Source organism: Aptenodytes patagonicus, chromosome 11, assembly GCF_965638725.1.
Source record: "Aptenodytes patagonicus chromosome 11, bAptPat1.pri.cur, whole genome shotgun sequence".
Taxonomy (NCBI): Eukaryota; Metazoa; Chordata; class Aves; order Sphenisciformes; family Spheniscidae; genus Aptenodytes; species Aptenodytes patagonicus.
The window spans coordinates 19,268,989-19,296,796 of NC_134959.1; the positions used below are offsets into that span (position 1 = coordinate 19,268,989).

At 42.2% G+C, this 27,808-nt stretch overlaps 2 long non-coding RNA genes across 3 annotated transcripts; both read right to left on the reverse strand.

Annotated features, from left to right (window-relative positions):
• Positions 1-5,399: 5,399 nt before the first annotated feature.
• On the reverse strand, positions 5,400-6,582 carry LOC143165594 (uncharacterized). The gene is made up of 3 exons (XR_012996276.1): positions 6,518-6,582; positions 5,802-5,874; positions 5,400-5,490 (listed from the first exon to the last, which is right to left on the reverse strand). It is a non-coding gene; the product is annotated as an uncharacterized LOC143165594 (long non-coding RNA).
• Positions 6,583-12,381: 5,799 nt separating this feature from the next.
• Positions 12,382-27,661, reverse strand: LOC143165693 (uncharacterized). Of its 2 annotated transcripts, none has more exons than XR_012996299.1 (5): positions 27,554-27,661; positions 26,699-26,754; positions 21,421-21,587; positions 21,087-21,216; positions 12,382-13,721 (listed from the first exon to the last, which is right to left on the reverse strand). It is a non-coding gene; the product is annotated as an uncharacterized LOC143165693 (long non-coding RNA). The 2 variants fall into 2 exon arrangements; XR_012996300.1 differs by lacking the exon at positions 27,554-27,661 and adding an exon at positions 27,214-27,319.
• Between the last annotated feature and the right edge of the window lie 147 nt (positions 27,662-27,808).

Consider the following 27,808-nt stretch of genomic DNA (forward strand, 5'->3'; position numbering starts at 1 on the left):
AGCCAAAATGGGAGACAAAACCGTAATTTTTTACATCCCTTATTCACAAGCTATTGAGCTATGAAGCGGGAAGGACGGCTTCTTTCTATGCATTTCCAGAACTGTGCTGAAACACAGACCAAGGGCACTGCGCACGCAGGTATTTTTAAATACCTCAGATAAACAGACCCCGACCGCATCCTCCCACCTCTCGGCTTCAGAGGGGCCTTGAGCTGCAGGCGTACTGAAGTCAGGGTACCCAGCTGGAGTAGCTGTGAGCTGCTCGGAGCTGAACACTTAGCTGGATGATCAGCCCAACAAATGGTCTTATTGTCTCCTCTCCCCTGCGGGCACCTAAACCACTGCCAAATCCAGCAGACGGGGCTCTGAAATTCCTCCACATAATCACACGTCTCCCTGCTGACAGGTTACATCCGCCGCAGTTGCACAAAGGCCAGGGGCAAGGTGCAGCTCCTCCTGTAGCACTGCCCTGCCTCAGCCATCGCCCTTCTCCATGGTGGCACCTGCAGCACCCCCAGCGCAGGGCAGATCCGCCTGCCCAGGGGCTGCACCTGAGGCATGGGGTCCTGCAGCAGCAGGGTCACAAACACCAACGCAGCCCAGCTGGAGGTATTTCGTCCTGGCCTCCTACTTCAGCCTTCTCTCTTTCAGAAAAGAGCTCAGCACACCTGTATCCAGCTGCGGAAGGAGCCAGGCTCACTCTGCCACAGACCTCACCATAGGGTTTATACCACAAACACCTATCCACCAAGCCATGGGTTAAAACACACACCTCCGTCCTTTCCCCCCAACCCCAAAACCAAACCAACATCAGAAAGCGATTGATTCTGCATGGCTTCAGCAGGTAACCCGGAGGCAAAAGCCCAGCCAAGCCCTCCTTTCAGTTCGCTGAAATTTCATCCATTTAAATTTTCTTAACTCAGGTTGGTTGCATGATTTCAGCAACAAACGTGTAACGTTTCTGTCTTTCAAGCGTACTAAGTTCCTTTGCTATAATGTATCTGATGGGTCAAACCCCTACTAAATCATGCTCATCGTAAAGCGATACTACCATCACATAAATTTAAGCCTTTTAGCGCAGGCCTTTCATCAACTCATAATGCTGTCCATGCAGCAAAATCTAGACACTTTGGAAAGCCTAATTGTAAGTTCAGGCTACGAAATGTTCATTTTTCTCTTAAAACCCTCTTTTTATCACCATTTCTTGTTGCCCTATGGTGTATATTGATTTTATATATTATACAGCAAGAGAGATAATTGTGTGCAAAGAGCTGCGTGTTATTTAAGAAAAAGGAAACTAAGTCTATTTGGCAAAACCATGAGATGAGCTGAGTGAGTAGATGTCACGCTTCCTACAAAACTACACAGCAGTTGCAGGCTCTGCTGTAATCTAAACTGTAACAATTACAAAAGTAATCGTTAAATTACAAAAATACATCAAACTCACAGACCTCCTGGGGACCCTGTACATTTGACTAAACAGCATTCCAGCATTCGTCCATCCTCTGCAGTAAAACGAAAGGTGGGTGTCCCCTTTGTCAGTATATCATGAAAACTGGACCAGGTGGCTAATCCTCCTCAGGGAACTTGAACCTTGGCAAAGTATCTACCAGAGGCCGAACAGATGCTTAGCCACTCATTAACCAATTCATTTCATCGTCACACACACGATGTGAGCGTAACATTAAGAGCCTCACAACCCTGCTTCCACCCCCACAACCGAGACCGAAAACCTGCCCCTCGCTTGTTCGGTATGGCCCAGGCTGGTAACGCGAGTTTAACTTTTCCAACTGTCTGGAAACATGTAGATCAGCAACACAACACAGCAGGAACCCAATTTCAGAGTTTTCCGAGCAGTGGGATGCAAGGTTTTGAACGTATTTTTGTAAAGCAGTAGCAGTAGGAAAGCCCTCTCTCCATGGGTCCGGTCCTGCAAGCAGTTAGATGAGCTGGCATCCCTATTACGCTGGCAGGCTCATTGCTGCAAGCAGGGCACCCGGCAGCAGCTGCAGCATCGGGCCCTAAAGACTGGAAATAGCTTGAGGATGACTTGAAACTTCACATTACCTTACAATGGCAGGGCGGCTTCAATAACACTAGCAACTACCTGAGGATGGGGTTATCCAAAAAAAAAAAAAAAAAAAAAAAAAAAAAAGAAAAAGGAAAACACACAACAAAAGCCCTAGGAGATATTCAGAGATCTAAAATACTGGGGGTGGGGGGGGAGGAGGGGTGTATAAAATATAATTTCAATAATATAAATACAACAGGGGATACAGGCAGCAAGTCACAAAGAGCAAAGCTGATTTTTTCATGGCATAGTTTTAGGAGTTTAAGCCATTAAGAAAATAATAGGCGATATCTAAAAGGGACAGAGGAAAGAAATTAACCCTACCTCAACGAGCAGTCAAAAACAGAAAAATAGAAAACCTCTCTTGTCAAGCTGCTTCCCTTTCATGCTGGACAATAACTGAAAGAAAGTCAGTACCAGCAGAAACCACAATTTAAGGAGAAACAAGAAGGAAGGGACTCCCGTACACAACCATACTTTGCTTTCAGCTCATTTGCTTTCTCTTAGTGTAGCATCAAGAGAGAACTGCTCCATTACCTACGGAGCTGAAGGGAACTGCATCACTGGAACACCATTCAGTACAACGCCTCGGTAAAACCAACGTGCAATTGGAGAGTCATTCGATCAGGGCTGCAGGAAAACTTCCAGCAGTGCTCAGATATTTTTGCAGTTTAGGTCTCATTTTTCACACTAGGTTCACACTTGTTTAAACAATAGAAACATCCATTGGTACAAGGCTGTGATGTTTGATCAGTTAGGAACCTCAAAAATCTTAGCTATGACTGATACCACACATTCTCCTCTGGGATGCACATCTACTTTAAAAAGGGGAAGCAGTGTTAGTCTGAGTTCATATTGAAAAACATACTTTGAATATTTTTATCCGATCTTCTGAAAAAAAATTATTTTAATTGGTGAAGTATAACGAAGCGTGCCAAAACTAAATCCTGCCTTAGGCACCAGAGGCTGTCAGACCTGGCGAGGCTGGACTGGCAGCAGGACCCGGGGAAACCTTTTGTTTCAGCTCTGCCTGCCCACCTTCTCCCTACCAGCCAGAGAGCTCATAGCACACTGCCGTACTCACCAGGCAACAGCCGAGGTTATGGAGAGCCTTAGAAGTAACTTTTAACGTCCTTTGGCTAGAACTAACCTTCTCTAAAGTTTGTATTTTTTAGTCTCTGTTTTCAGGTAGAGGTTGGTGATCGAGTAGCTTGTGACGTGCTGCCAAAGAGATGATGCTGGTGGATATCGGAGCAGAGAAGGGCTTTTTACCCTCAACTTAAAGGATGAGAAACCAGCAAGGGTCAGAGGCTGCCTTTGTGTGTTTTGCAGCACTGGTCACAGAGATTGGAAGAAGAGATGCCAAAGAACAAAAATAAAGCAGAAGGGAAAAACGCCTTTACGGCTGCCAATCTCCAGGCAACTAAAGCCCGCAGCCCCCCTTCTTCCCCCATCCTCAGAGAGAGACCGACTGCTGCAGGACTTACAGGAATTGATCCTGGCAATGACAGACAAGATCCAAGCCTCAAAAACCTTCAGAGAGAACAGCTTTGTAGAAACGGACTTAAAAAAATAAATAACTTGTCCCAGGCCAGAACAGAGACTTCTTAGATCCCAGATCACTGACACGATAGTCAGCAACGGGGCTACTATCATGTCAGTGCAGCTGCTTGCTCATCCACACGAGAGGCTCGGAGCAGCTTTTAGATGTGAGGACAAAAAGCCCAGTCCAGGTGCAGCTCGTCCTGCTGCAAGTCACAGCCACCGGCAAGACCCCGGCAGTATTCCCATGCCATCTAATTGCATCAAAGGAAAGGGGATGGGGGGAAATGTCACAATTTTATTTACGTAAGAGCTGATGAGAATTATTTACACCCAGCAGTAATTCACAGTTACATCAAACCCTTGGGTACCCCAGTTCTGTGCATCGCACGCGAATTACAGAGCACAAGGGGTTTCTAATTGCAAGTCTCTGGTAAGCAAGGAAAAGCTCAGAGAGCTGAAGCGAGCTGGGCACTAGTATGCAAGCACCTGGGGAAGCTCAAAGATGCCCCACAAGGCTTCGGTGTGCACGAGGGGTGCTCCTTCCTACACTTTGAGCCCAAATTCATAAACCTGTTGGAGAAAAGTTAATTTTATCAGAAGCTCTACCTGCTCAGGAAACACACAAAACTGAAACTCCTGATCCCTTGGGACCATTGCCGTGCCCCAGCAGGTCACCCACTAGAGAGAGGTGTTTATTTGTAACCCTAACCTTGTTCATATCCATTTTGCACTTACCTGAAAGACTCCCGCAGGTTTTGGTGACTGCAGCCGGGTACCCGCCAGGTCACCACCACTCCCTGTTACACAGCTCTATAGGTGGCTGCTTGTCGCTTCACTGAAGTTCAGCAACTTCAACTAAAACCAGACACCGAGGGGAACCTTCAGCAAACGAGTCAAAACTATCTCTGGAAACCAGGCTGAAGAAAGAGCATTGCATTTTTAAAACAACCAAGGGAAGCCCTTCCCTTGCAAGCTTCCCTCACAGCAGGCAGAGGAGCGGGAGCCCGAGCTGTGCTGGCAGGTGCCATTTTATACCCCCCCAGTGCGGGGCAGGTGCAACTGGTGCTAAGCGTGTGCAGCTGGGGGGCTCAGGGGCTGGGCAGGGCTGATGGCAGAAGCTCCAGCACCTGGGCTGGGGCAGCTTCACCCCCGCCCCGGCTCAGCCCAGGGGCCACTCTGTTGCCCAGGACTCATTCCGTAACTATTACTTGAAACATCTCAGGACAAAGACCCCTTTAAATTTCAGAACCAGAGATACTCTTACAGGCTTCGACACTGTTTGCCAAGTTTTGGTGCGAAGCAAAGTCTTCCCCCCCCCCCCCCCCCCCCAGAGTTGAAATAAACTTTCTCTGCAGAGTGACCTGCAGCAGAAACAAGTGATTGCAAAGCAGGAAAGCAGCAGCTGGGGCATCTCCGCCTGCACTGGATGCGGCGCTGCACAGGCACGATGCTGGTCCTTACCTGCTTCTGTCAAGAAACAGGCTGTCCTGGTCCAGTGCCGTCTAGACAGTATATGCTTGCTACGTGTTCAGCTCAAACACAAAATTTATACTGCGAGCAGGTGCCAACTGGGACAAAAGCATCTTCAAAAACCAGTATTCCATCTCTCCTGCCTGATTGTCCTATTTCTAGAAAACAAATCAGTGCTTTAAAAAGGCAGAAGCATGCCTTGCCCAAATACAGCTTTTTTTATTCAAAAGATACACAGCTGGCTTCAAGCTCTCCTCCTTCCCCTGCCATCCCAGAAAAAAAAAAAAAAACAAAACAGAAGAGAAACGAAGTCAAATATGCTTTATTACTTATTAGCTGGTAATGTAATACCTTCTGACAAGCTGAACAGTTGCAGCAGGCGGCTGTGGAAGTCGCTACACGGCCTGTTTAGAACGAAAACAGGAATGAGAGACAGCTCTGAAAGGGAGTTTTTGAGCACAGCTCAGCCATCCTACTGTGCCCAAACCAAGTACTTTTATCCAGTTAATTTAGTGAATGAATCCCTCGGGGTTTCCAGCCATCTACCACTACAGCTCATTAGAGCCCAATATCCGACTTTTCGTGTTGTATCACTGAAAGCACTTATGCTTAAAACGTAATTAAACTTAAAACAAACAAGATCTCTTTTCCTCCCTCCGCAGCCCCGGGACCTGCCTCCCCCCCAGCCCCTGCCCGCGCTGACAAAGGCACGCACCTCTGCGGCGTTGTTTGGGAAAACACCGCACACTTCCCCCACTGACGGCGTGACATTTGCCCGACGGTTCATCCTGTGAGCAATTAGAAATCTAAATACTGGGGGTAATGCCTGGCTATTGGGATTTAAACTCGCGGATCTCTTACAAACGAGTAATGCGGTAAGACTTGCTGTCCGACGAGGTGTCTTATTGAAATATCCCAGGCTGGTTCGCTTGTCACAGCTGTCGTTTCAGCCATTTGCACTTACACTGTATTGCTTTCATTACAAAAATAGAAATTTGTGTCCTAAGTGCTGTTACATTACTAATGCTAAATATTTAATTCCCCGGAGTTCTAATTATGGTTGAGCACTGGCAACACTGATTCTACTTTTTAATAACAACTGTAAAAGCAATTTGAGCATTTTTCAATTAATTAAATACATAGTGTACTAGTAACCTCTTGTCATTTTGCCCTCCAGGACCTGAGCTAATTTGTGTGGAATAAAATGTTTTGAAAATTAACTGATATACTAGTCTGATCATTGTTGTTCTATTAAATTATAGTCTGCCAAACGAGCGGTGTATAATAGTTACATACCATACCGTTTCCTTATCTATGACAGCGTGGTGTTTTTTTGAAAAAACTTCTCCAGCACATTTCTAGAGAGCACATGGGAGAGGCCTAATTAGCAGGCGGGAGATGGGCTACGTACACGAGCATCAGCAGACTTACAGTGCGGCGAGTCTTCAGCGATGAAAAACAAAGCCTCTCTCCATTCTTCAGACCTCATTTTCACCTTCTTTCACAGCTGAAATTAAAAGTGTTAATTAAATGACTTTCTCCTGCATAAACTCCCATGGATTAGTTAGCAGTTTACACTTTAACACATGGGAATTGACTCGCAATATTAAAACACGCAAGTAGTTTAGAAACCAATTTTTCGTCTTCAACTTCCAGAACCCAATATGAAAAGATTTTCCCGTAAGATGAGTTTGTTGGAATACATGGACAGTTAAAAATACCTAGCCTGCTCACGCAGACATCCAGGCATAAAACTAACTTCTACTGCATACCTAACACGATGCTAAAATTAAAAAGTATATTTTCCGTTTATACAGTCCTAGAAGTTTAGAACACGAATACACAACAGCACCTTATGTATCCTGGAAAGGGAAACTAACCTCTTCTTTTCCACGTCCCACATTAAAAATAATGCAAAGTCAACTGGGAAGAATTAGCAAAAACCCTAAAATTTTGAAAATATTTTTTCCACATTTTTATTCGTAGCTGATGAATGAAGTTCTTTCAGCATGTATTTTAATGGTGTGTTTTATTTTATAGTGTGCAATAATAGTAAGTCAAACGTATTGCTTGAAAAGTGCTTAAGGTTTAAACGTCCCAAAATACACAGGTGAAAGTTTGATGGTTTTAGCCAAATAATTCAACAGTAAGGGCAACATTCTGCTCTGAAATCATACAAAATATGGATGATAGATTAACAGCCAGTCCAGAGCGTACTACTAAGACTTTAACACTGACAAAGCATTTCAGGAAGCAAAAATGTGATACTAACGTACACTGGTACCACAGGCTTTCCAGGTGAAAGTTGCCTGTGACTTAATTACTGCTATTTAAAAAGAAGATTTTGGGAAAGGCACCTCCAGCCACTGTGTTACTGTATTGAGACTTTCTCTCTTAGCAGGGTAACGGAGACGGCAGCACTGGAAACTGGAAGCATCCACAAAAGAAGAAACGGCACATTTCCAGTACCTTGCCTGGTTCCTCACCCTGCTCATCCGCGGGCTGCCTCTGTCACGGCCGCCACGGCCGCCACCGCCGGGCCATGAACCTGCTCAACCTCCGTGCGCTTGGCACCGCTTGTGTTTGAAAGAGGTGGGGCTGTTTCTGATAGTGTTGGTCAGGCTCTGGGGTCGGTCACTCAAACGAAGAATCTGTCCCTCTGGTATTTTCCAAGACTGCCCCCTCTTTCAGGAAAGTACCTTGTGCCTGTATCTATACCGAGCACGGACACCGATACTGCTGTGTGCTAAGCTGCGTGCAGCTGAGAGCGCTCGCTTCTCATTGAAACCCACGGGAGCGGAGCGTACTTGGCAGAGTTCTCCGCACCACGAGCCATGTAAACAAAATACCTGTAAAGTGAGGTTTAAAAAATGTTCTGATCTTGAAACTTGCGTGTTTGTTAACTCTGCCTGAAATGCATAATTATAACTTTAAAAATGGAATATCAAAGATGCTTTAAAGACATGAACTGTTAATAGGACAGGCAAACTAACTGAACATGCTCAAACGGACGTAAAATTGTTCCAATACACTGGAAAAAGAAAGGAAAGGAAAAGAAAAAGAAGATCGTATCTAGAAGATCACTAAAAATTACAATATTGGCAATTATATCTGTTCAATAGACTTTCTGGGGACATTCACGTATAACGTGTTTGGCACCGTGTGTTGTAATTACAAGTCTATTTTTTCACAACTTGCAAAGCATTACGCATGCGGGACATTGCACTCACCATACTAGTTAAAATGAAACCAAGCCTCAGTTTACGTTAAGTAAGATTCCTTACTTGCTACACCAAGACACTCGCACACTAAGAGCTGCAATTCAAACTAAGCAGGATTGCATTTCAGTTAAAGAAAAAAAATGAAAAAAAGAAAATCAATAAACTGCAGATTTCTTTTGGCACCAAGCAAATTAAGATTCTCAGTCAGCATTACAACACTATTTTTTTCCGAGTAAGTACTAAATAGAATATACAGTCACTGTCAAATAAAAGTGCTCAGGTCTTAAGCATTTGTGCGTAGGTGTGTGTGTGCATACATAACACACACACACGCACAAACTGTGAAGAACACGAGCAATGTATTGCAATAATAGCTCTCTTCTTAAAGACAGATTTATGTAACGGTGTAAAACTTGAAGTTATCTTTACTACTATTAAAAGCTCCCCAGTATCTCTAGGTGTCTGACTTCAATAAATCCTGGAAACGTTCTGCTCACATACTGAGTTTTAAGGAATGTGCAGCATGTGTCAACTTCAATAAAAGCAGTACAGTTCTTTAATTACCCCACTCACCCAGCAGCTGCTCCAATGAAGTCTTTTTCCGAACATGTAAAAATGTAAAATACCCCCCAAAATCAGTCATCTATGTGCAATGACTACTCAGCATCTAACAATAATGGATATACTGAAGGACAAAAATGTGAGTCATGCCAAGCCCATAATTCTCAGTGACTGACTGTAAAGCACTTATAGTCAGCATTAAGCTTTTAAAATTCTAACCCTAATCAATTGTAAACACAGAAATAAAGACCTCATGGTTATTTCTAAAATCTTAAACGCTAGCACGTAACTTTAAATAATTTTTCTGCTTTTTCTGATTCACACAGCATTCTTCCCAGGTAAAATATGTACTTCTGCATGAAAACAGGCTAGTACATACAAGTTAAAAAATAACACCACCTATTTAAACACATGAGCTAATTATACCTGGCATTTTGGACTTCAGTGGTAACATACTGCTTGCCATAGAGCAGAAAATATCCCCATTAGCCAAAACCAAAGGTGCACAAGATTCAGAAATCTAAGTGCAGACAACCTCTCCCCTTCTCCAAACGCTTATGCCTCCAAGTCTTTTCATGGTACAGGAGAGCCAACATCATCTCCCCAGGCTGTAAGGAACTTGGAAAGGTACGACTTGCACGCATTTATTTCAACCTTGGTGACAGCACAGCAACAAAAAGCCCATTAAAAAGAAAAAAGGCAGATAACCGGATGCAATCAACTTGCGATCATTTTTTTGTAACGTGCTAGTGAATGGGTGCCAGCTAACTAATCTTAATAGAGAACAAACCTAATTTATACACAGCAGGATGCTGTCAGATTATTTTAAACCTAATAATTATTTCTAGCAGCAAGGCAACGTTACACTTTGTAGAAGTATACACTTTGTAGAAGACATTTGCTCTGAAAAAAAAAAAGGTTCATGTGCTGTTTGATTAATGTGGCGGGGGGAGGGGGGGAGAAGGATGGATGAACGAAGAAACCCACCTAAAGCCAATGAAACGTAACACTGCAGAACCAAGCCGTCAGGTGAAAGAGGATCTTTGGAAAAGGCACAGTGTTAGGAGACAAGAACCTTGCCAACGTAGTTAAGCGACGCCCCCCCCCCCCCCCCCCCCCAATCTTTTTTTTAAAGAGAAGTGTAAGTAACTTTGAGTAACTTTTCAGCGGAAGCTGCTATGCTGTGAAGATACTTGTTACCCCAAGATGCCTCCTTCCCTTCCAAGCCAAAAGGACCCAGTCTGACCCCAGGTGGAGCAAAAGCCACAGAAGCCCGTGAGGAATTCTTCTACCCCACCCAGCCATTTGTTCAAGCATATACCTCTATAAAAACATTTCTTCTTCATTCAAAAGACAGAAAATCTGCTATTCCCTTTCTAATAATTTCTAATGATTCATTGCTCTTATTAAAAGTTTGCACCTTAGAGTTTGTCATTAACTGATTTTTATCTCTGTATATTGTCAACACATACTGCCTTGAAAATGTTTTGCTATGTCTGGAGTATGAAAACAGTCATATAAAATCAACTTGTCACATTACAGATGTAAAGATTGTTTACAGGAATGCACATTTTATTCAACCAAGTTTGAACTGAAGTTAAAGGAATTAGAAAGTAACCGTATAGTACCAGTTAAGAAGGTAAACTATGTTTTGTCCAACATATTTGTGGAGAACATACATAGAAATCATGTGTTTATAATAATAAACACATGATTATGCGTGGGATCCTGATAGATTCATACCGAATGCGGCAATCACCGGAGAGTCAGGAAGTCTAGTTGAAACCAACCTATTATTTGGAGTGTTTATAAGAAAAAAATCTGTCTGCTCTGAAATTGTATTTTGTTTTCTTTTTAGCGCTACATAAACAGTATGACAGTCTTAACTATAGCATTTGATCATTTTAAGTGCTTGGACGTAAAATTTTACTCATTGGCACAACATATCCATGACAGTGCTGTACGTAAGACATATGTTATTTTGCAATACTAGTTTAACTATGTATTACCACTTACGCAGGCAAAAAAACTATTAGGCAATCACAAGCATTTCGTTAAATATTTTAACCTCGGTACTACAATAGTCCGTATTAAGATAAAAGAATTATATGAATTATGGGCTGTCTCAAAGAGCTGTGGAGGGTCATTTCCCCTCAGCTCACGGTCAGGGGAGACATTTGACAGTCCTTTGGAGGAGGTACATCACTTCTGAACTCGGCACAGATGCCAAGAGCTCAGCCGTGGCTGACGGCACAGCTCTCATACCTGGAGCCGCACCCGCCTTCACCGTAGAGCTGCGGAGATTGGATCGGGGGCAAGTTGAGGATTTTGGAAACTATGTGGTTGGCGCTTTGCCTCCTTGAACTATGCACGCACCAAGCACTACACTGCAAGTATAGGCTAACAAGGGTAAGAAAGAGTTTGACTGAAGAGTCCAACATTTTGTCAACACACAGCAGTACATAGCCAAGTTAACTCAAAACTTGGCAGAAAAGCAGTAGGTTTCACACTCTGTCATATCATATCTACTTCTTTTTTACCTGTAATTTTAAAATATTAGTGGCTTTGAAGTTTGTGCACGTTCCCAAATCTCTTTATAAGCCTTAGTCCTAAGACCCGCCATGCCTCGTCTCTTCATGTCATTGTCTTTCAGACCCACGGTTCAGGGAACAGCAGATGCGGGCTCCGGTCTGAAGGCACTGTGATGGTAGTGCTGCTGCGGATAAACCAGCCAGGGGAGGCGGTTCTTTGCCTGCAAAGCAGCACCTTCCCCTTACACACCAGTTGCTTTCTAGACGCAGTACATTATTTTCCTCCCTTACATATGGCACGTAAGAGGCCAGTGCATACTTCCTCATTCTTTAGCATAGGGCCAGTTAAAACATATCGGATGCAACGCCAGCTGAACTGGAGGTTCAGTCCTTTCCGTGACTGAACCGAGTTATTTTCATCTAGCGGTGCCCCAAGAGGAGACGCAAGCAGCGTTGCTGCCCTCAGGTTTCTGATGGATCAGAAAGCCTCTTAGTTCTTTGTATGCCCAAGCCGTCTGTGGGACGGCACCTACACTCCACAGCCTTCTCGCAAGAAGGGTCAGTGTTGAAGGAGCTGTTTAGTGGACTGTTTTTACTCAGTATGCCTTCCAATACTAGAGATCATCCATACTGTTCTAATTTTGGCACAGGGAACATCAAGAGCTTGGATGCCTCACCAGACTCCAGCATCTACTGATGCAACATCGGACAGAGAAGCAGCAGCGGATGGGGTGGCCTCTCCTGCTGGAGGTGTTCTCCCCTCTTCGCTAAAGGCAGCTCGTGTCAAAAACAGTTCTCCTGAGACATGTGTTGGTTGAGGCAGCCTCTTTGATGAGTACAGCACAACAGTGTGTTCTCTAGACAATGGAAACATTTGTACCATTCACGCACCTTGACCAGATACATTTTCCTGAAATGGGTGTCCTGTCACCTACACACACTCACACCATCTCTCTCCACTCACACTGGCACGCACAAGGACTAAGTCAAAGAGCACAGGTTTATTTTATATTATCCAGTATGTCCCAGAAATGTGAATATTATACATAACAGAACTGCACAGCTTTCTAACACGTCCAATTTTTACCACATCTTAGAGATGTAACTGCACCTGCTGAAAAGACTACACCACCACCAGCTCCTCAACAACCCGCTTGTCAACACACCACCCTCCCAGATACACTGCCTGTGCAGCTGGTCTGTGCATTCCCTGCCCCTTCATCAAAATGACCCAGGGTGCTAGTTAACTAGTATTTGATAACATGGTTAACTTTGGCTGAAGTAAGTCTGGGTGGGCTCAGGGAAACAGTTCAGCTTGCTTCCCTAGCAAGGGCGATAACCTCCGGGAGAGAGTGAGCAAGCAAGTGTGCATGAAGCCTCCTTCCTTAACCAGCACAGCTGCTGACAAAAGGAGGCTGTATCTCTTGCCTTCTCTGAAGTTAATCCCAGCAGTTTAAAGCAGACTTGTGAAAAAAATATGAATCTGAAGTTACTCTAAAATGCTACTCCAAGGACGCATTAGTTCCACTAGAGTCAAAGTATAGGCCAGACGCAATAGGTCGAGTTCTAGTCGAAGAGATTGCAGAGAAAGTAAGAGCTAATAATTCTTAATTTGGCATAACATGACATTCCCAACAGCTTCTGTCTCTCCTTCCAGTAATTGCGTCTTGGCAGTGTACATATTAAAAAATCATTGCACAAAAGACATTTTCTGTTGGGGAAAAAAAAGGCAAAAAAAGCAAAAGGACCTTTCTTTGCAACAGTGTCATTCTGAAAACTGAAGATGCTTTCACTGAAAGGAAAAATACACCGATCAAAACACGAAGGGGACAAAACCTCATTCATTCCTTATTTAAGAATTACTAAAAAGAAACATTTTTACAGGAGGCTAAGGCAACAGTAATTTAGACAATAATAAATTGAGCATTGTAAGAATAACTATTCCATTGAATAAAAGAACTCTGGCAAGAAACTTTTCACATGGCATTCAACACACATTCAAATAAATTAGTGAAGTATGCAAGTTAAATTACTTCAAAAATAAAGACCTTCCAGTGGTTTACCATAATGACAACATTGTATAGAAAGATACAATAGCTCTTTGTAGCCTAAAAATTGTCAGTTTTATTTTACAAAGATGACTTCCAAAAGCATCTTGTCATGACAATCGAGTTTTGAGGAAAAAACAACCTGTCATTTGATAAATAGATGAAATTAACCGTCATTAAAACCACTTAAGCACTCCTCCTTCCTGTTATCCTTCTCATCTTGGCAGTAACTGATAAGAAGATTTCAAGGAGGCTCAGTCATTGATGGCAGGATCTAGAAAAGAAACAATTTTGCATACAGTTATCATTCGCATTCATAGCTTCTAGTTATTGTATTGCACTTAATTGCCTTCCTTCTGCCACTGGCATGAGCACAATGGACCATCAACTTCATACAAATCACCACTCGCTGCTGCAATTACACCTTACACCATGAGAATACCGTAGTGGTTGCATCCTATCACGTTAGCAGTGCATACAAAGGTAACATCCACAAGGTCCTGTTATCCACCAACTATGAATTGCTAACACCAGCCAGTGCATTCGCCAGTAGGAATCAGACATTACTCATTATCACGCAGTTCATTACTTATGGGACATGGTTGAACTTGAAACTGGTAGATTTCTCTGTAACTTCTGGAAAATACACCACTTGTTCACGGAAACATACCACTGAAATAAGTGAAGGACCAGGTGCAATGGTTACAACAGAATTAGCAAAGAGGAAAAACTACAACTGCACATTTTCCCAAAAACCATTATCCAAGATTTTTGTTTGGCTAAGCAAGCGGCTTCTTTAAGAGGAAAGGAGGGCATGGATTGGTCAAAGAAAAAGACCTGAGCCTTGCATAACCAGACTAACTGCCGTGCATCCGCGGAAGGCTGTGTGCATGGCAACCCCACTTCCAACATACAAAGTAATTAATTGTATTCCCACATTAAAGCTACCATGGCACACCTCCACGTTGGCAGATTTCTAACTGGCTTTAATCTTTTCCATCTTCCACATGCCAGGTTCTTCACACCAACTGGCCCTCAGTGACAGCTGAGTTTTTAATGCCATACAACACCTTCTTGCAAACGGGTTTTGGCCTTTTTTCCACCTTTCGCTAGACTACACTGCCATTTAGGCACTGCACTGACGTAACAACTACACTTTCTTCTACTGCACTGCAGCTGTACATCTACTGACACGACAATGGGAAGCGAGGGTCTTCATCCCTACAGGAACGTAGCTGCCTTTTCAGTTAGCAACTTGCATCCTTTTTCATGCCGAGGACGGAGCATATGGTCCTTCGAAGGGACATCAAAATAAATATGACAGGTCAGTGCAATCATCATACCGAATGAATTCAAATGATGCCATATCGAAAATGAAATGTGTGCACATAATAAAGATTCAAATGACAAAAAAAATCCCCTACCCTTTATCCCTCTCTGAATTATTTATGAATTCTGCAACTCCAGCTGTTGCCACCAGCCCAAGGACATTACTTCATTTTGGGAATGACACTTCATATTAAAAGATAAGTTAACAAGACAAAACAAAAAAAGGACGCTGTGGACCCTCCTTAAAGGCCACAGCAAAGCATAACACATCTTTTCCCAGCATTTACAAAGGGAAATAATCAACAATCAATTCAGTTCATGTTTCTCAACTTGTCTCCATAATTCCAGACACAGATTTCAACACTCATGCATTAAGTCAGCCATGCCTTTTTAACCATTGCAGTTAGGCAAGACTCTCAAAGCATCCTGGATCCTCCTCGTATTTTTTTAGGGCTATCTCCCTCTAACAGCTCACCATAAACCATATGCTGCCATACCGAAGACTCTGCAATACTATCAGCACTCAAGTTAGTGAAAGTTTTTAATACATAATATGGTCATTCCAAGAAAATGTGAATATTCTGCATATATGGAATTGCTTTTGATAAAAGCAATTATTTGTTCATAAATTAAAAAAGAAAGAAACAACAACTTCAACATGTGTCATTTAGGGCACAAAGAATTGGGTTCAACCATGGCATTTAGATTAGCAAATTCTACATAGTGCTGTCTGCCCACTTGTGGACTGCTCTGATCCAGGTCCCATCACATATTAGTTCTTAGATTTCAAACAAACAAATTGAGGGGGGGGAAGGCTTAGCCAGTAAGCATGATTTCCATCACCTACATTTACACGCCCTCCCCCCTCCCACACCCCTTCCATCAACTAAAAAAAGTTCATAGTTTATCTGTAGAGCAGAGAACACAGAGGCGGAATAAATAGGAAAACAGAAAAAAGAAAACCAAGCAAACGTTGGTTTTGATTGCCACCTTATTCATACTGGAATCTGACAGTTAGATAGGTATAGAGATCTGAACTGTTCACAACACAAAAACACCCACACCATTAACATTGCACCACCTTCCCACTACAAGCACATACTGCAACAGTGTCTTCATGTCAGGCCTGAAATGAACTGAAATGCGTGAAAATTTGCAAGTCCCCAAGTGTCGAGGGACATATGACCCCTAAATATTAGCCCTTCATGATTTACCAACAGCCTCTTCTCCGCCACAAAGGAGATCGCTCTGTTCTTACCCGTGACCTTCATTTCACAGTGTTTTCTGCTTTTACTTTTACCTAACTGAACAGCAATTGGGTTTATGTTCTGCTCCTAGGAGATCCTGAATGCCGCAAGAACTTTTAACTGATTAATGATTTGGGGTTGTGTTTGTTCTGGGTTTTTTTTCTCCTCCATAGTCACCTGAAAGTGGACTAGCAATTGTAGCAGTTCTAACACTAAAAGGAGATGTGTGAATAAAGTTAAGAGCTTCCAAGGTACCATCACCAGAAAGCTCTGGTATCACCCACAAAGCTTGCAAGCCATTCCTCAGCTTCCCGCAGCCGAGAATGCACCATTTGCCATTAGTGCCAAGAACACAGTTCAGGCCTGAACCAGAATGCCAGGCAGGCCGGTATTTAATAAGCAAACTCGTCTTTGGGAAAGGCAGCAAAGCAAGAGATGTTACCCGTCGTGCAAGTGAAACAAGCCAATGGCTTGCAAGCAGAGCCCACTTTGGTTTCGCTGTCAGCAGTACCTCCAGCAGTACCCGCTTTTGTTCGGTTTGGTACCACTGAGCTCATACAGCGTTATTCAGGAAAAGGAGATGTAGTTAAAACAAACATTTATTTGCCCTTCAGTCTGCATCAGAACTGGCACCCAGCCCTGAACAGTCTCCCTCTTCCTCGCTACTGTGGGAAAGCTACTGAAAGAGGACCTTCCCTTCCCATCTCCTGCTGTTGGCCAAAGAAACAAAAGGTACCGAAACAAAGAGAACAGGCAGAGAACTTGGGATGTGTAAAATACCACCGAGCAGTTAAATGTTACCAGTTGAACCTTAATTTCCAAGAGCCCCAAATTCTCCTGTTGTTACTGCTATATATTTGAGGTTATTACTCCCTCACCATTAATGATTCTCCAATATTTTGCGAATCCCAGGTGTTACGCACAAACTCTCTCAAAACCACAATTATTTACAGTTGTAACCTGCTCAAATGTACATCACATTTTTCTGAAAATTAACAAATCAAGAAGAGGAACATATCTCACATTCCAGCGTTGCCATTTAACTCTCAATGCCACAGGTTCTCAAGTGCCTCCTGAAATACTTTCTAGCTGTGCTAAAGGAATGACATTTGGAAAAATCACCTGTGTGCTGATAGGAAAACATCCTTCTGAAGATTTTCACAAGCTAGTTGGATGCAATTGAAGTCAGTCCTCAGAAAATAAGGAAAGTCGTCTTCGTGCCCAAACATGCTCACTAAATGCTTCTGGCTATGACATTATTTCATAATTGACACATTATACACAAACACCTCAAGAAAATACCTTTTTGCCCATGTCTGGATTACACAGCTATTTATACCCAGTGCTCTTGCAGAGCCTTCCTAATGTTGTACAATGCCCTCGAATACAAATGACAAATTGATCCTTTCAGATGATAATTTTTTTCAGCGTTCGATATTTTTAATGTTAAAAAAATTGTACCTCAACATGGTCTTTAATCTAATCCTTACCCTGAACAATTGAAGTACATCCGTATTAATCTATTTGATGCTTTTCCACACCACACCTATGGCACTGCATAAATTACCGTAATTTAAATGAATTACTACTTGAAAATTCTCATTTGGTAAGAAACATGCAGTGTTACAAGGCACCGGAAAGAAAAATGTGCGCTACGGTAACTAAGTTTTATAACACAGTATAGCTAGGTTCTCATAAACCAGTTATTCTAAATTGTTAAAGGACAAGAATATTAGACCGATCACATAGAACACACATCAATATGTCCAAGAAGTCAGTAATATGAAATTAAATCTACAGTTTATTTAGATACATTTCCATGCCCATATATGCAGAATCCACTTTAAAAATGCCATTAGGCTGGCTGAAGAATATTATTGCAAGAGACATTAACACCAACAGCAATTCTCTCTCTGCCCTGGATAACTTGCATTTTTCTCTTTAAATGTCTGATCTGCTGAAACGCATTGAAGAAAAAGAACTTGGGAAAAAAAATTAAAAAAAAAAAAACAGAAAAAAACCCAAGTTCTTTTGTTACATTATTCCACATATTACTACTGTTTAAGGATGACTTGTTTAAGACTGCACATTTCAACTACCTAACAGTAAAGAATGAAAAGCTTCTTGCTACAAGCTAAAAAAGAAAGTCTTTACCATGCTCCTTGAAGAGCTCATTTTCACATTACTCAGGCTTCATTATGCTGAATCAATATTCGTTTAGTCACTGGGGTTATTGACATATTTTAAAATAAAAGTATACCCTTCAGCTACTGCACTCATTACGGGTAATTTGTCTTGTCAGGGAGCAGAGAATATTATCCCAGTCTTTCAGGGGCTGACAGCCCATGGAAATACCTCCCCTTGGTTACAACTGTAAATAATTTTCAGGTAAAATATTGAAAAATCAATGGCTGTTTCCTGCAATCTGTCACAAACAAATCAATCATAATCTGCACAGCCAGAGAGTATGATTTGAAGGAGATGAGAGCAGATGTAATTCTTGGCTGGAATCTCTCATTTCAAAATCACTTCACATAATGATGTCATCATTTAAACACTTAGCAGTCACTGCAACTGCCACTCATAACATCTAGTTGGACAAAACCGCAAGGAAGAGGAGGAGAAATGCCATTGCTGTTATGTAAACAAACACTTTATTTAAATGGTTGCAACATTAGCAAATTTCACAGCTGTAACAGCTAGGCTTGTCTCTCCACGGAAGTCCAAGATGCTTTTCTTTCTCAATGGAAGATTGTCTATCATTAGCCTCTCAGAACGCAAAGCATTTTAAAACAAAACTAGGCTTCACAAAAGGTGAGCAATAATATCTAGTACTAACACTATTTCTGAAAATATTTCAATTTCATTCACTCCAAATAGCTCATAACAGAATTATGCATCAAATTCTCAAGAGATTAAGAAAGGAGAATTGTCTGGGGTACCTTTGTCTTTTTAAGAGCAATAAGGATTGCAATGCTGCTTTGTCCTCTACATATTACATTTCACATCTAATTTTCATTAAGCACACACCGACTCAACTTTAGTGTAGGTAACCACTGCAGAGTACAGGGGAAAGAAAGTCATAACCTACATAAATTAATTGATAATATATTTTCAACTTGCACTCAAAGAGATTAACTGTTGTATATGGAATTACATTTGTATAAAGGATCAATTTATACATAAAGAATTAACTACTGTGCAGTCAAAATGCTATAAACTGATCTTTGTAAATGTGAATCATTTGTGTAAAACTAATCTATTTTTATAGAGTAACACTAATGCTTGGACTGAAATTATTTCCTCATTTGTCCCCCCCATCTCACCCCAGACTACATTTTCACCCTGACACTACAGTGTTCGAGAGACTTCTATGCAGATCAGTCAAGACAAAAAAGCAGCAGACAGGATGGAATTGTGCAACTGCAACCGTGGGCCTAAGCCCGCATTCCTTGCGCAAACAAAATTCGCAAATGCTCATGGAGTGTTTCACTCTGGAGTCCATAATTTGAGCTCTTAATCTTTAATGTGCAGAGCCCGTTATCACATATTCATTTTCATCACATTAACCTTACCAACTCATATTTCTGAATATTTATCTCACAACTGTGAGACTAAGAAAAAAAATGCAATCAAAAAGATGAAATTATTTTCTCTTTTCTTGAAAAAAAAAAAAAACAAAAACAAACCAAAACCTTAATACTGTTTTTAAAAATGAAAGAATAGGGCATATTGTACATCTAAGTAAACCTCTCCAAGGTTTGCCTTCCTTTAAAGCAGGCTTTAAATGTCTATCTTCTACATGGAAAACACACATCTCTAACTCTTGATTGATACACATCAAAACCACTATTGTTTGTAGCAGCTGGACAGATTCTCTTTCTTAGCAAAATAAACTATTACAAAAAGAAACTAAAGTCTTAGCCCAGAAGAAACAGTTACCGCCTAGAGGCTAGCTAAGTGCAGGAAAACTGCAAATACCAGCCGTGAAGTGAATCAGCTTATCCTGGGGAAAGGCCACTCTATTGTGAAAGGAAGCAGGAGGAGGCAGAGGGTGAGTAATCGCTAAAAACAAGAGTAGCTCCTAGAAATTAGTTGCAGTACCTCACTTTTTCCCCTGGATGAGATCTATAACAAAGCTATCCGGTAGAGAGACAGCCTCAGGCTCATCAGCCCTTTTAAATCTCCTCACTGGCCAAATGACACTCACAGAGGAAAGACCCTGCTTACTGCATTAAGCGATTCTGGGAGGGAGAAGCGGTGTGCCATGCTGAATGTGTCGGCATCTTTCCCCAGTGCCATTCCCCTGAGGCAAGTTGTTATTTCTCGTGACGATCACCTAATTAGGTGGGTCAAGAATCACAGAAGATAGAAGAGATCCATTCTTCCTACATGCCAGTTCTCCTATTTGTAAAAATAAAGGCAATGACTCTCCCCCTCCATTGTAAGGCACTTAATAAATGTTAATAATAATTAAGTCAGTCACATCTCCCAGACAGCACTGTCAGATCTTTTCTTGCAATATTGGAGAACTATTGGGCTCAAGAGGGAGCTCCCACAAGTTCCAGACAGAAAAATTCACAAATTCCATCCTTGGCTGCAAGAGGTCACAGAGGGCTGTGCCACAGCAGACATTTTGCAACCACTCTCCAACAAGGGAAGCCCTAAGAAGAAAGAGCAGCACATGCTATGGCACTACAGACAGTTTATGGGTCAGCACTATGAGTGCTATTTTCTGCTGGACAAAGCATTAAGATGCCGTAACAGCTAAGAGGACTGTGAAGTCTTCCTGGTTAAGAAGTTGAACGTTCCATCTTTCTTAAGAAAGAAAAGAATTACAGGTTATGGAAAGAGCTGAAAAAAGAAAAGACACTGGCTTAAAAAAGCTAGTAGTATTTCCTCTAGTACCCACCTTCTCGATTTACTGCTCTCACTCATAATGTTCATTTAAGGCACTAAATGTTCATTTATTTAACGCAGCTCCACATGATCACTGAACAATAAAGCAGTGCAATATTACATCATGCAATATTACTGATATTACGCTATTATCAATACTCTACCTAATGAAGTTTATAAAGTCTTCATGTTTGGGTGTTACGGAAAGAAGAAGAATCCTGCTTTGAAATAGACCCTGCCTTCCAACTCTGTTCTTCCCTTCGGCATTGCTTAGACCAGTCTCACTGAGCTCATCTGGAGAAGACAAAAAAGAAAGAAAAAAAGAGCATACGTATTACAATGCTTGTCATCTGCACCACATGATTTTCTTAACAGAAATAGGACTAAAGTTGACGTAGTCAATTTTGTCAGAGACAGAACCCAGTACCACAAAGGGAAGTGCCACTACTGTAATGCCTTACTTAATGAATCATAACATACACAGAACAAATTACTTACCATTAACTCTGAATAGGACTTAATATGGTTAAAAAGAGCTGCAAGCCCAGAGGCATTCTGGCTTTGTATGAGGTCTCTTCCTGTACTCAGGCAGGTACAGGATAGGACGGACTGCTGGATTCATTTTCACCATCGTGGACCTCACTGCTTCTGCTCTTGGCTGCATTCTATAAAGGCAAAAAATGGACATATGGAGAATGGGGTAATGGAACAAAAAGATAGTATTTGTCACTAATTTAGACAGCAGGTTTCTCTTACAAACAAGGATTACAGACTGAGCAATGCAAGGGTTTCTTCACCCATTGATCTAGCATGTTTGTTAAATCCCACAGACAGTATGTTAGTACCACATCCCACTGGATGGTGTTCAGTTCTGCGTTTTCTAAGATGCACACCATAAACAGGTGCCTATGGAAATCAAAAGATCTGTGGAATACAGAAATTTAATGGCATTTAGCTAATGAATCAGTAATAGCATTAATAACTTGCTTTTGCTCAAAAGCACAACAGTCTAATAAATTATATGAGTATGGACACCAATTTAAATCTGAACATTTCTGAGAAAAGCAGAGACTTCCAGTTAGGTAAACAGAGGCACAGAGGTTACGTGAACAAATCTAGGTCACAGGATGTGCCAGAACCTGAACGAGAAAACAAGCCCAGGATTCAAGACTCCTAGTCCCTTCCCTACTACCAAGTCTTCCCATCACCTTCTCAGCCAGTATAAAAGTCTCTCAGCCATTCTGCAGCCTCCTCTCAGACAGCTATCTGGGTGACCTCGGTTTAAGTTTTACTTATGGACACAGTAGCACAGAGAATATCAGCCGAATTTTAACTGAAGCAAGAAATTAAACACTGAAATAAACTTAAGAAAAAAGCAAAGAGCAAAAAATACCTTAAAAATAACTTTTGAAACCTGGGCTCTACAGAGCTGTCCTCTTCCCAAGAGACATTCATGGAATCTAATGCCTACGGAAGCTGAGAGAGGGTAAGGTCCTCCCTAGACAACAGCCAGGAAGTCAGGGCAAACAAAGTAATTTTTGCACCATCAATATCATAAAGAAGCTGTAGGCACCTTTTTATAATGACAGAGTATTCTTAATAAAAGCTTCAAGCAGGTTTTATAGCTGCATATTATCCAATGAAACCAGTAATAAACAGCACTGTAGCATTATTTAGTGCAACTCCAATACACCAAGAGTTGCAACCTCGGTTTTATTTATCACACAGGCTAAAATGTTAGTTCTTGGCTTTACAGTAGCAGCCAAGCCTGTAGCTATTTTATCCCAGCACACTGCCATCTGGATATTGATACTTTGCTACGGGATATGAAAGAAGAGCATAGTTACCTAATACAGCTTAATTGAAAACAGAGGACCTACATATTATACCATGCATTATTCTATACAAAATTAAATCTGAAGGGCATGAAAAGTTCTGTAGATGTCAGCAGAGAATATTTCAGAGGCAAACGCTGGGTTCTTGATCTGCAATAGAAATGCTGAGAAATACCATGAAAAAGATGTGCTTATGAAAAGAAAAAGCTAGTTTTTGCTCTGTTGGGGAAAAAAAGAGCTCAGGAAGATGCATCTCCTTCGGGAAGAGTGGCAGAGTGATCAGTCACAAGTTTATTAGTATAGTAAAGTCTCTGTTGATGATCCGCATTCACCTTGAAAGGTCTGACTGGCTTGCTTTTTTCCTCAAACAATGATTTATATATTAAAAAAAAAAAAAAGAAGATTCTGGCTCTACAAACACATTCACTTTAATCTGCAGAAAACGGCTTTAAGAATCATTTGCATCTGCGTTATCCGCATTAAGGAACAGAATCTAAAAAGCTCTAGTATTAATAAAAATCAGAAATTATGAACTGTTAAAAATAATTTTTTGGGTGTAAGGCTAGAAAGGCTACCTGGCTTTACATTCCTCCTCAGAGAGGTAATGCTGAGCTCTCACAAATACTGGTCATAAGGACTGCAAACAGATGTAAGTAAACTAGATAAAACACAAACCCTTTTGAACATGACACTGCTATTAGAAGTCACCCACCTCTAACACCCACGCTGGTGGCCAGATTCCAGCTACGGGAGCTCCCACCATGCTGCCGCACCTGCGGTCAAACGGGAATTTGCCACCATACAGAAAGCTATGGGCACATGCACGTCCCATAAAACGGCATGGGGAGCCACAGCCATCCTTCCCACTGAGGTCCTCCTCTTTCACAATAAGGAGCCAACTAACAGTAGATGTGGCTTGCTTTAAGTGAAAAACTTGTTTAGACATGAAAGAGAGCAGTTTTTAATTTTTTCCACAGAAGTCAACCATTAGGAGAGTCTGTTTTCTGCATATGCCCACGGAACTGTAAGCAAAATAAACCCTAAAGACATTCTTAACTTAGTCCATATTATGTCAACAAATTCAAGCAAATCGCGCTATTTAAGTTAATTACAGGAAACTTCAAGGAAACTGAAATACAGTTTCAGGTTCTCCCATGATACCGTCAAGATCTTTGGAGTTACACGTTCAATACAATAAGTACGTGCTTAAAAGGCTTGCCAGCTGCACTTCTGTGTATGGTTTTATTCCACATACTAAACGGGTTTGCTGATGCAATTTAAAAAAGGACTGAGACTGTTAATCAGGTTTCTTTTAGCAGACAAAAAGTGTTTTTACATAGAAAGGCTTGCTGAGAAAAACAAAAGTCTATCTAAGCTACCTAACACCCAATTGCTGGACACAGAAAAGAAGAGTTATTCTAGGTGTTCGCAAGTTTACACCTCGGACTCAGAGTGCAAACACAGAGAGTGCTAACATGTAGACAAGTAGAGTCTCGGGCAAAGTAAGTGCAGGCAGAAGAACAAGAAGCAACAGAGAAGTGAAGGGGGTCTTGCAGAACTCTTCCCGAGATCATTCACCTAGGCTAAGAGCCACCAGACACCGGCACTTCCACTGCAAGTGGCAGTCCCTGTAACTCCCAGCACTTCATCTGAGGGAAGCCAGCAGCAACACTCACACAAGTAAGATCTGCAGGAAAGCACCCCTAAGTTTTACTGCCGATGCTTCAGCCAATATTTTAGATGCATTGTTTTAGCTCTTGCTCAGCTAATAATGTATTGATTTAACATAGAAAAACACAAGCCCCTCCCTCCTCTTTGCACGCTAATTAGTTTTACTTCCACGGTAGTGGAAAGGTGAGAAAAGGAAATCTTTTTCTCTTCATGCTTTATTAGAAAGATAAATATTCACATATATTTATTTTGCTCTATTATTAGTATGAGTTGTTAATACTTCTAAATACACTGTATAAAACATCTCTTAGCAGATGTTTCCAGCAGCAATTTCCACTGCCATCTGAGTCTCAGTATTTTGTTTATAGGGACAGCTTTAAGCAGAACAGAGTATCTGGGAGGGGGATTATTATTTATTATTTTTGTTGGTTTCTTTTTTTAAGAGGATTCCCTTTAACAACACATACAGATCTCTTGGTAATATATTCACAAATTGAAGTGGAGAAACAAATTATTCAGTAAGTGTCTAAGGTCAGGTATTCTGATAAAGAAATATCAAAAAGGTTTTCAGAAAACAGCCTCCTTCTCATCTACCCCTGTAAAAAGAAAAAAAAAAGTTGAAATGATCTCCTAATGCATCTCCCTTCATAATTCATGCCGAAAGATGACATTTTCTCAGGATCTTAATTAAGATAATGATGAACACCTGTGTCGGCATTCTTTGGCAAGACAGCATTATCCATCATAATCTTTTAAGTACTCTCAAAAAAACCCCAACAAAATCCTATGACGGAACCAATCTGTTGCCTCTCCTTGCAGTAAGTTTTACATCTCAGACACACACAAGAACAATTAGATCTTTAAAGACTGCAATAAAAGCAGGATTGTTAGATTTTAAAGTTTCAACAGAAAGTAGCTATTAGTTACATTAAGGTGTATCATATCCAAGATACCCAAGTTTAACTCCATCCACTACAAGCCACCTGCAACCAAACCACTTACAGTTAGAGCCTACCAATGGTTGTACTTTTAAAATATAGTTTGCTGTTATTTTCAAGATCACCCTGCCTCTTTTTCCCCTCCCGGAAAGAAAATATTCACAGCTGATCCCTATTATACATTCATGCACTAATTTTTTAAGCTATTTTACACTGTACCACATATGTTTGCACACCCTAAATGAAATTATGCAAATGAAACCAGCGTAGAAAAACAAATATGCAAGTTCAAATATTGCTACATTTTGGGTCACCACATTTTGTGCAGTCTTCTCCAATCCAAGTTCCCCTCATGTCAAAAACCCTACTGGAGTCCGACTACTAAAGTAAGCGAAGACCATTTTAAACAGCTTTGCAGGACCAGCCCATCAGATTGAAGGCTACAAAAATAGTGACTTTAATTATTTATTTATACAAGCTGAATTTAAATTCACAAGCCTTAATTTAAATAAAGCGAAGAGCGCACAGCCAACCTGTAAATCCTACCCATCGTTAAGTAAAAATTGAACGGTACATGTTTCTTCTATTGCATTAACGGTTTAGCTTCCAAGAAATTATGACAAAAATATATAAAGTACAGAATTTTAATACCAACTTGCACTTATATAATTTCACTGGCAGCTGCAAAGCAGACAAAGACCTGATACCAAGAACTTATCCATACCTCCAAATGTACGTACCTTCAGTAAAAAGGAAGAGAAGCAGCAAATGTATCCTCAAGCCACACATTTGTTAATAGAACTGATAGAACTACATAAACAAGACTCTTGAAACAGACTTACTTCCCTTTAATCAAAGAGCTGAAAAGTCCTGCAAAGCAGCTTAGTCTAAGGCTTTCACATCTTAATATGCTTCTATCGGAGGAAAAAGTTGCTGTGACTCGTCATTCAGTAGAGCTATCAACGTGCAAATAAAGCAGAAAATAGAGACATCCTTAAGAAATGAGTCTCAAATTTGATATAAAGGTGACAACCACAGCAATAGAACTATAAACTAAATGTTTCAGTACCTTGAAGAATTATCTACAGTTCTTTTAAAACTGCAAAGAATATAACAGTGGCATAACATAGTGAGAATGTCGGTTTGACAGACACTTACAATCCTGACGGCGTAAGAGTCCTATTGCTACCGTTTCTTAATCAGCTCTGGTATTGTGTTGCAATGCATGAAAGTATGCACGAACTCACCACAGTTTCCAAAATGTACGCCTACAGAAGCAAGACTAGTAGAACATCAGAAAAAGAGGGTAATTTTACATGACATTAACCTTACCTCCTCCTCAAAAAAGTCAGATGCCGTGGGAAGACGGTTAAAAGTTCTGCTTCTCCCTACAAAGAAATGGGCAAGGAAAAGCGGTTACTCATTCTACTCACATATAAAAGGAATGTTAAATGTATAAAGCTTTACCGGATGGTATCGCACTCCTCCAACAAGAGGTATTGTCAAGGGTTATGACAGAAGCGCTTTTGAGTGGAAAAAGAAATGCGGTGCTTTAGAGCGATAGCTAAAATTAACCCAGGGACAAGTATCAGTGACATCGTGCAGCTGAAAACTGATGAAAGTGCACACCTGTGTGGATTGAGCATGTAAGAGAGTGTGCGATCCGGTGTTAGACCCTTCCCGGTTACCGGCGACAGAACCCACATGGATTTTAAAGAGAGGAAACACCGCACGCTTCCACGTAAAAACAACTATATTTAAAAAAAAGGGAAAAAGAAGAGAAAGGGGGGGAAACGCCAGACAAAGCGCTGCTCGACAGCAGCACCGAGGAGGGTGCCGAGACCCACCTCGCCTCGCCGGGCTTCCGTACGCCGCTCCCACGATCGCCGCCTTACTGCGGCGCCCGGCGCGGACGGCGCGGCAGCGCCCTCCGGCAGGGCGCGGGGGGACACCGGCCCCGGGACCGCGGCCGACAGCGGCTCCGGCGCCGCCGCCTCCCCGGGAGCGCCCGCCCGCCGGCCGGCCGCGGGGGCCGGGCAGCCGGCACGGCCGCCGCCCGCGCGCAGGGCAGCGGCGAGGCCCGCCCGGCAGGGGGCGCCCCAGCGCGGCGGGGCAGCGCCGCCACAGGGCCCCGCGGCCCCGACGTCCCGCCGCGGGGCGGGAGATGCTGCCGCCCCGCTTCCTCACCTCGCCGGCCGGGGCCGGCCCGACCCGCAGCCGCCACCGGCTGGGCTGAGCTGAGCCCGGCCGAGCTGGGCCGAGCTGGGCCGGGAGGCGGCCGCCTCGGCCCGCAACGCCTCCGCGCGCCGTCCTGTCAGCGCCGCTTCCGGGCTCCGCAGCAACGCGCTGCGTGCCGCCACCACCCCTCCACACCCCCTCCTCCCCGCGCTGAGGGACGGCTCCGCGGGCCAATGGAAGAAGGGAGGACCCACCGCCGGCGGG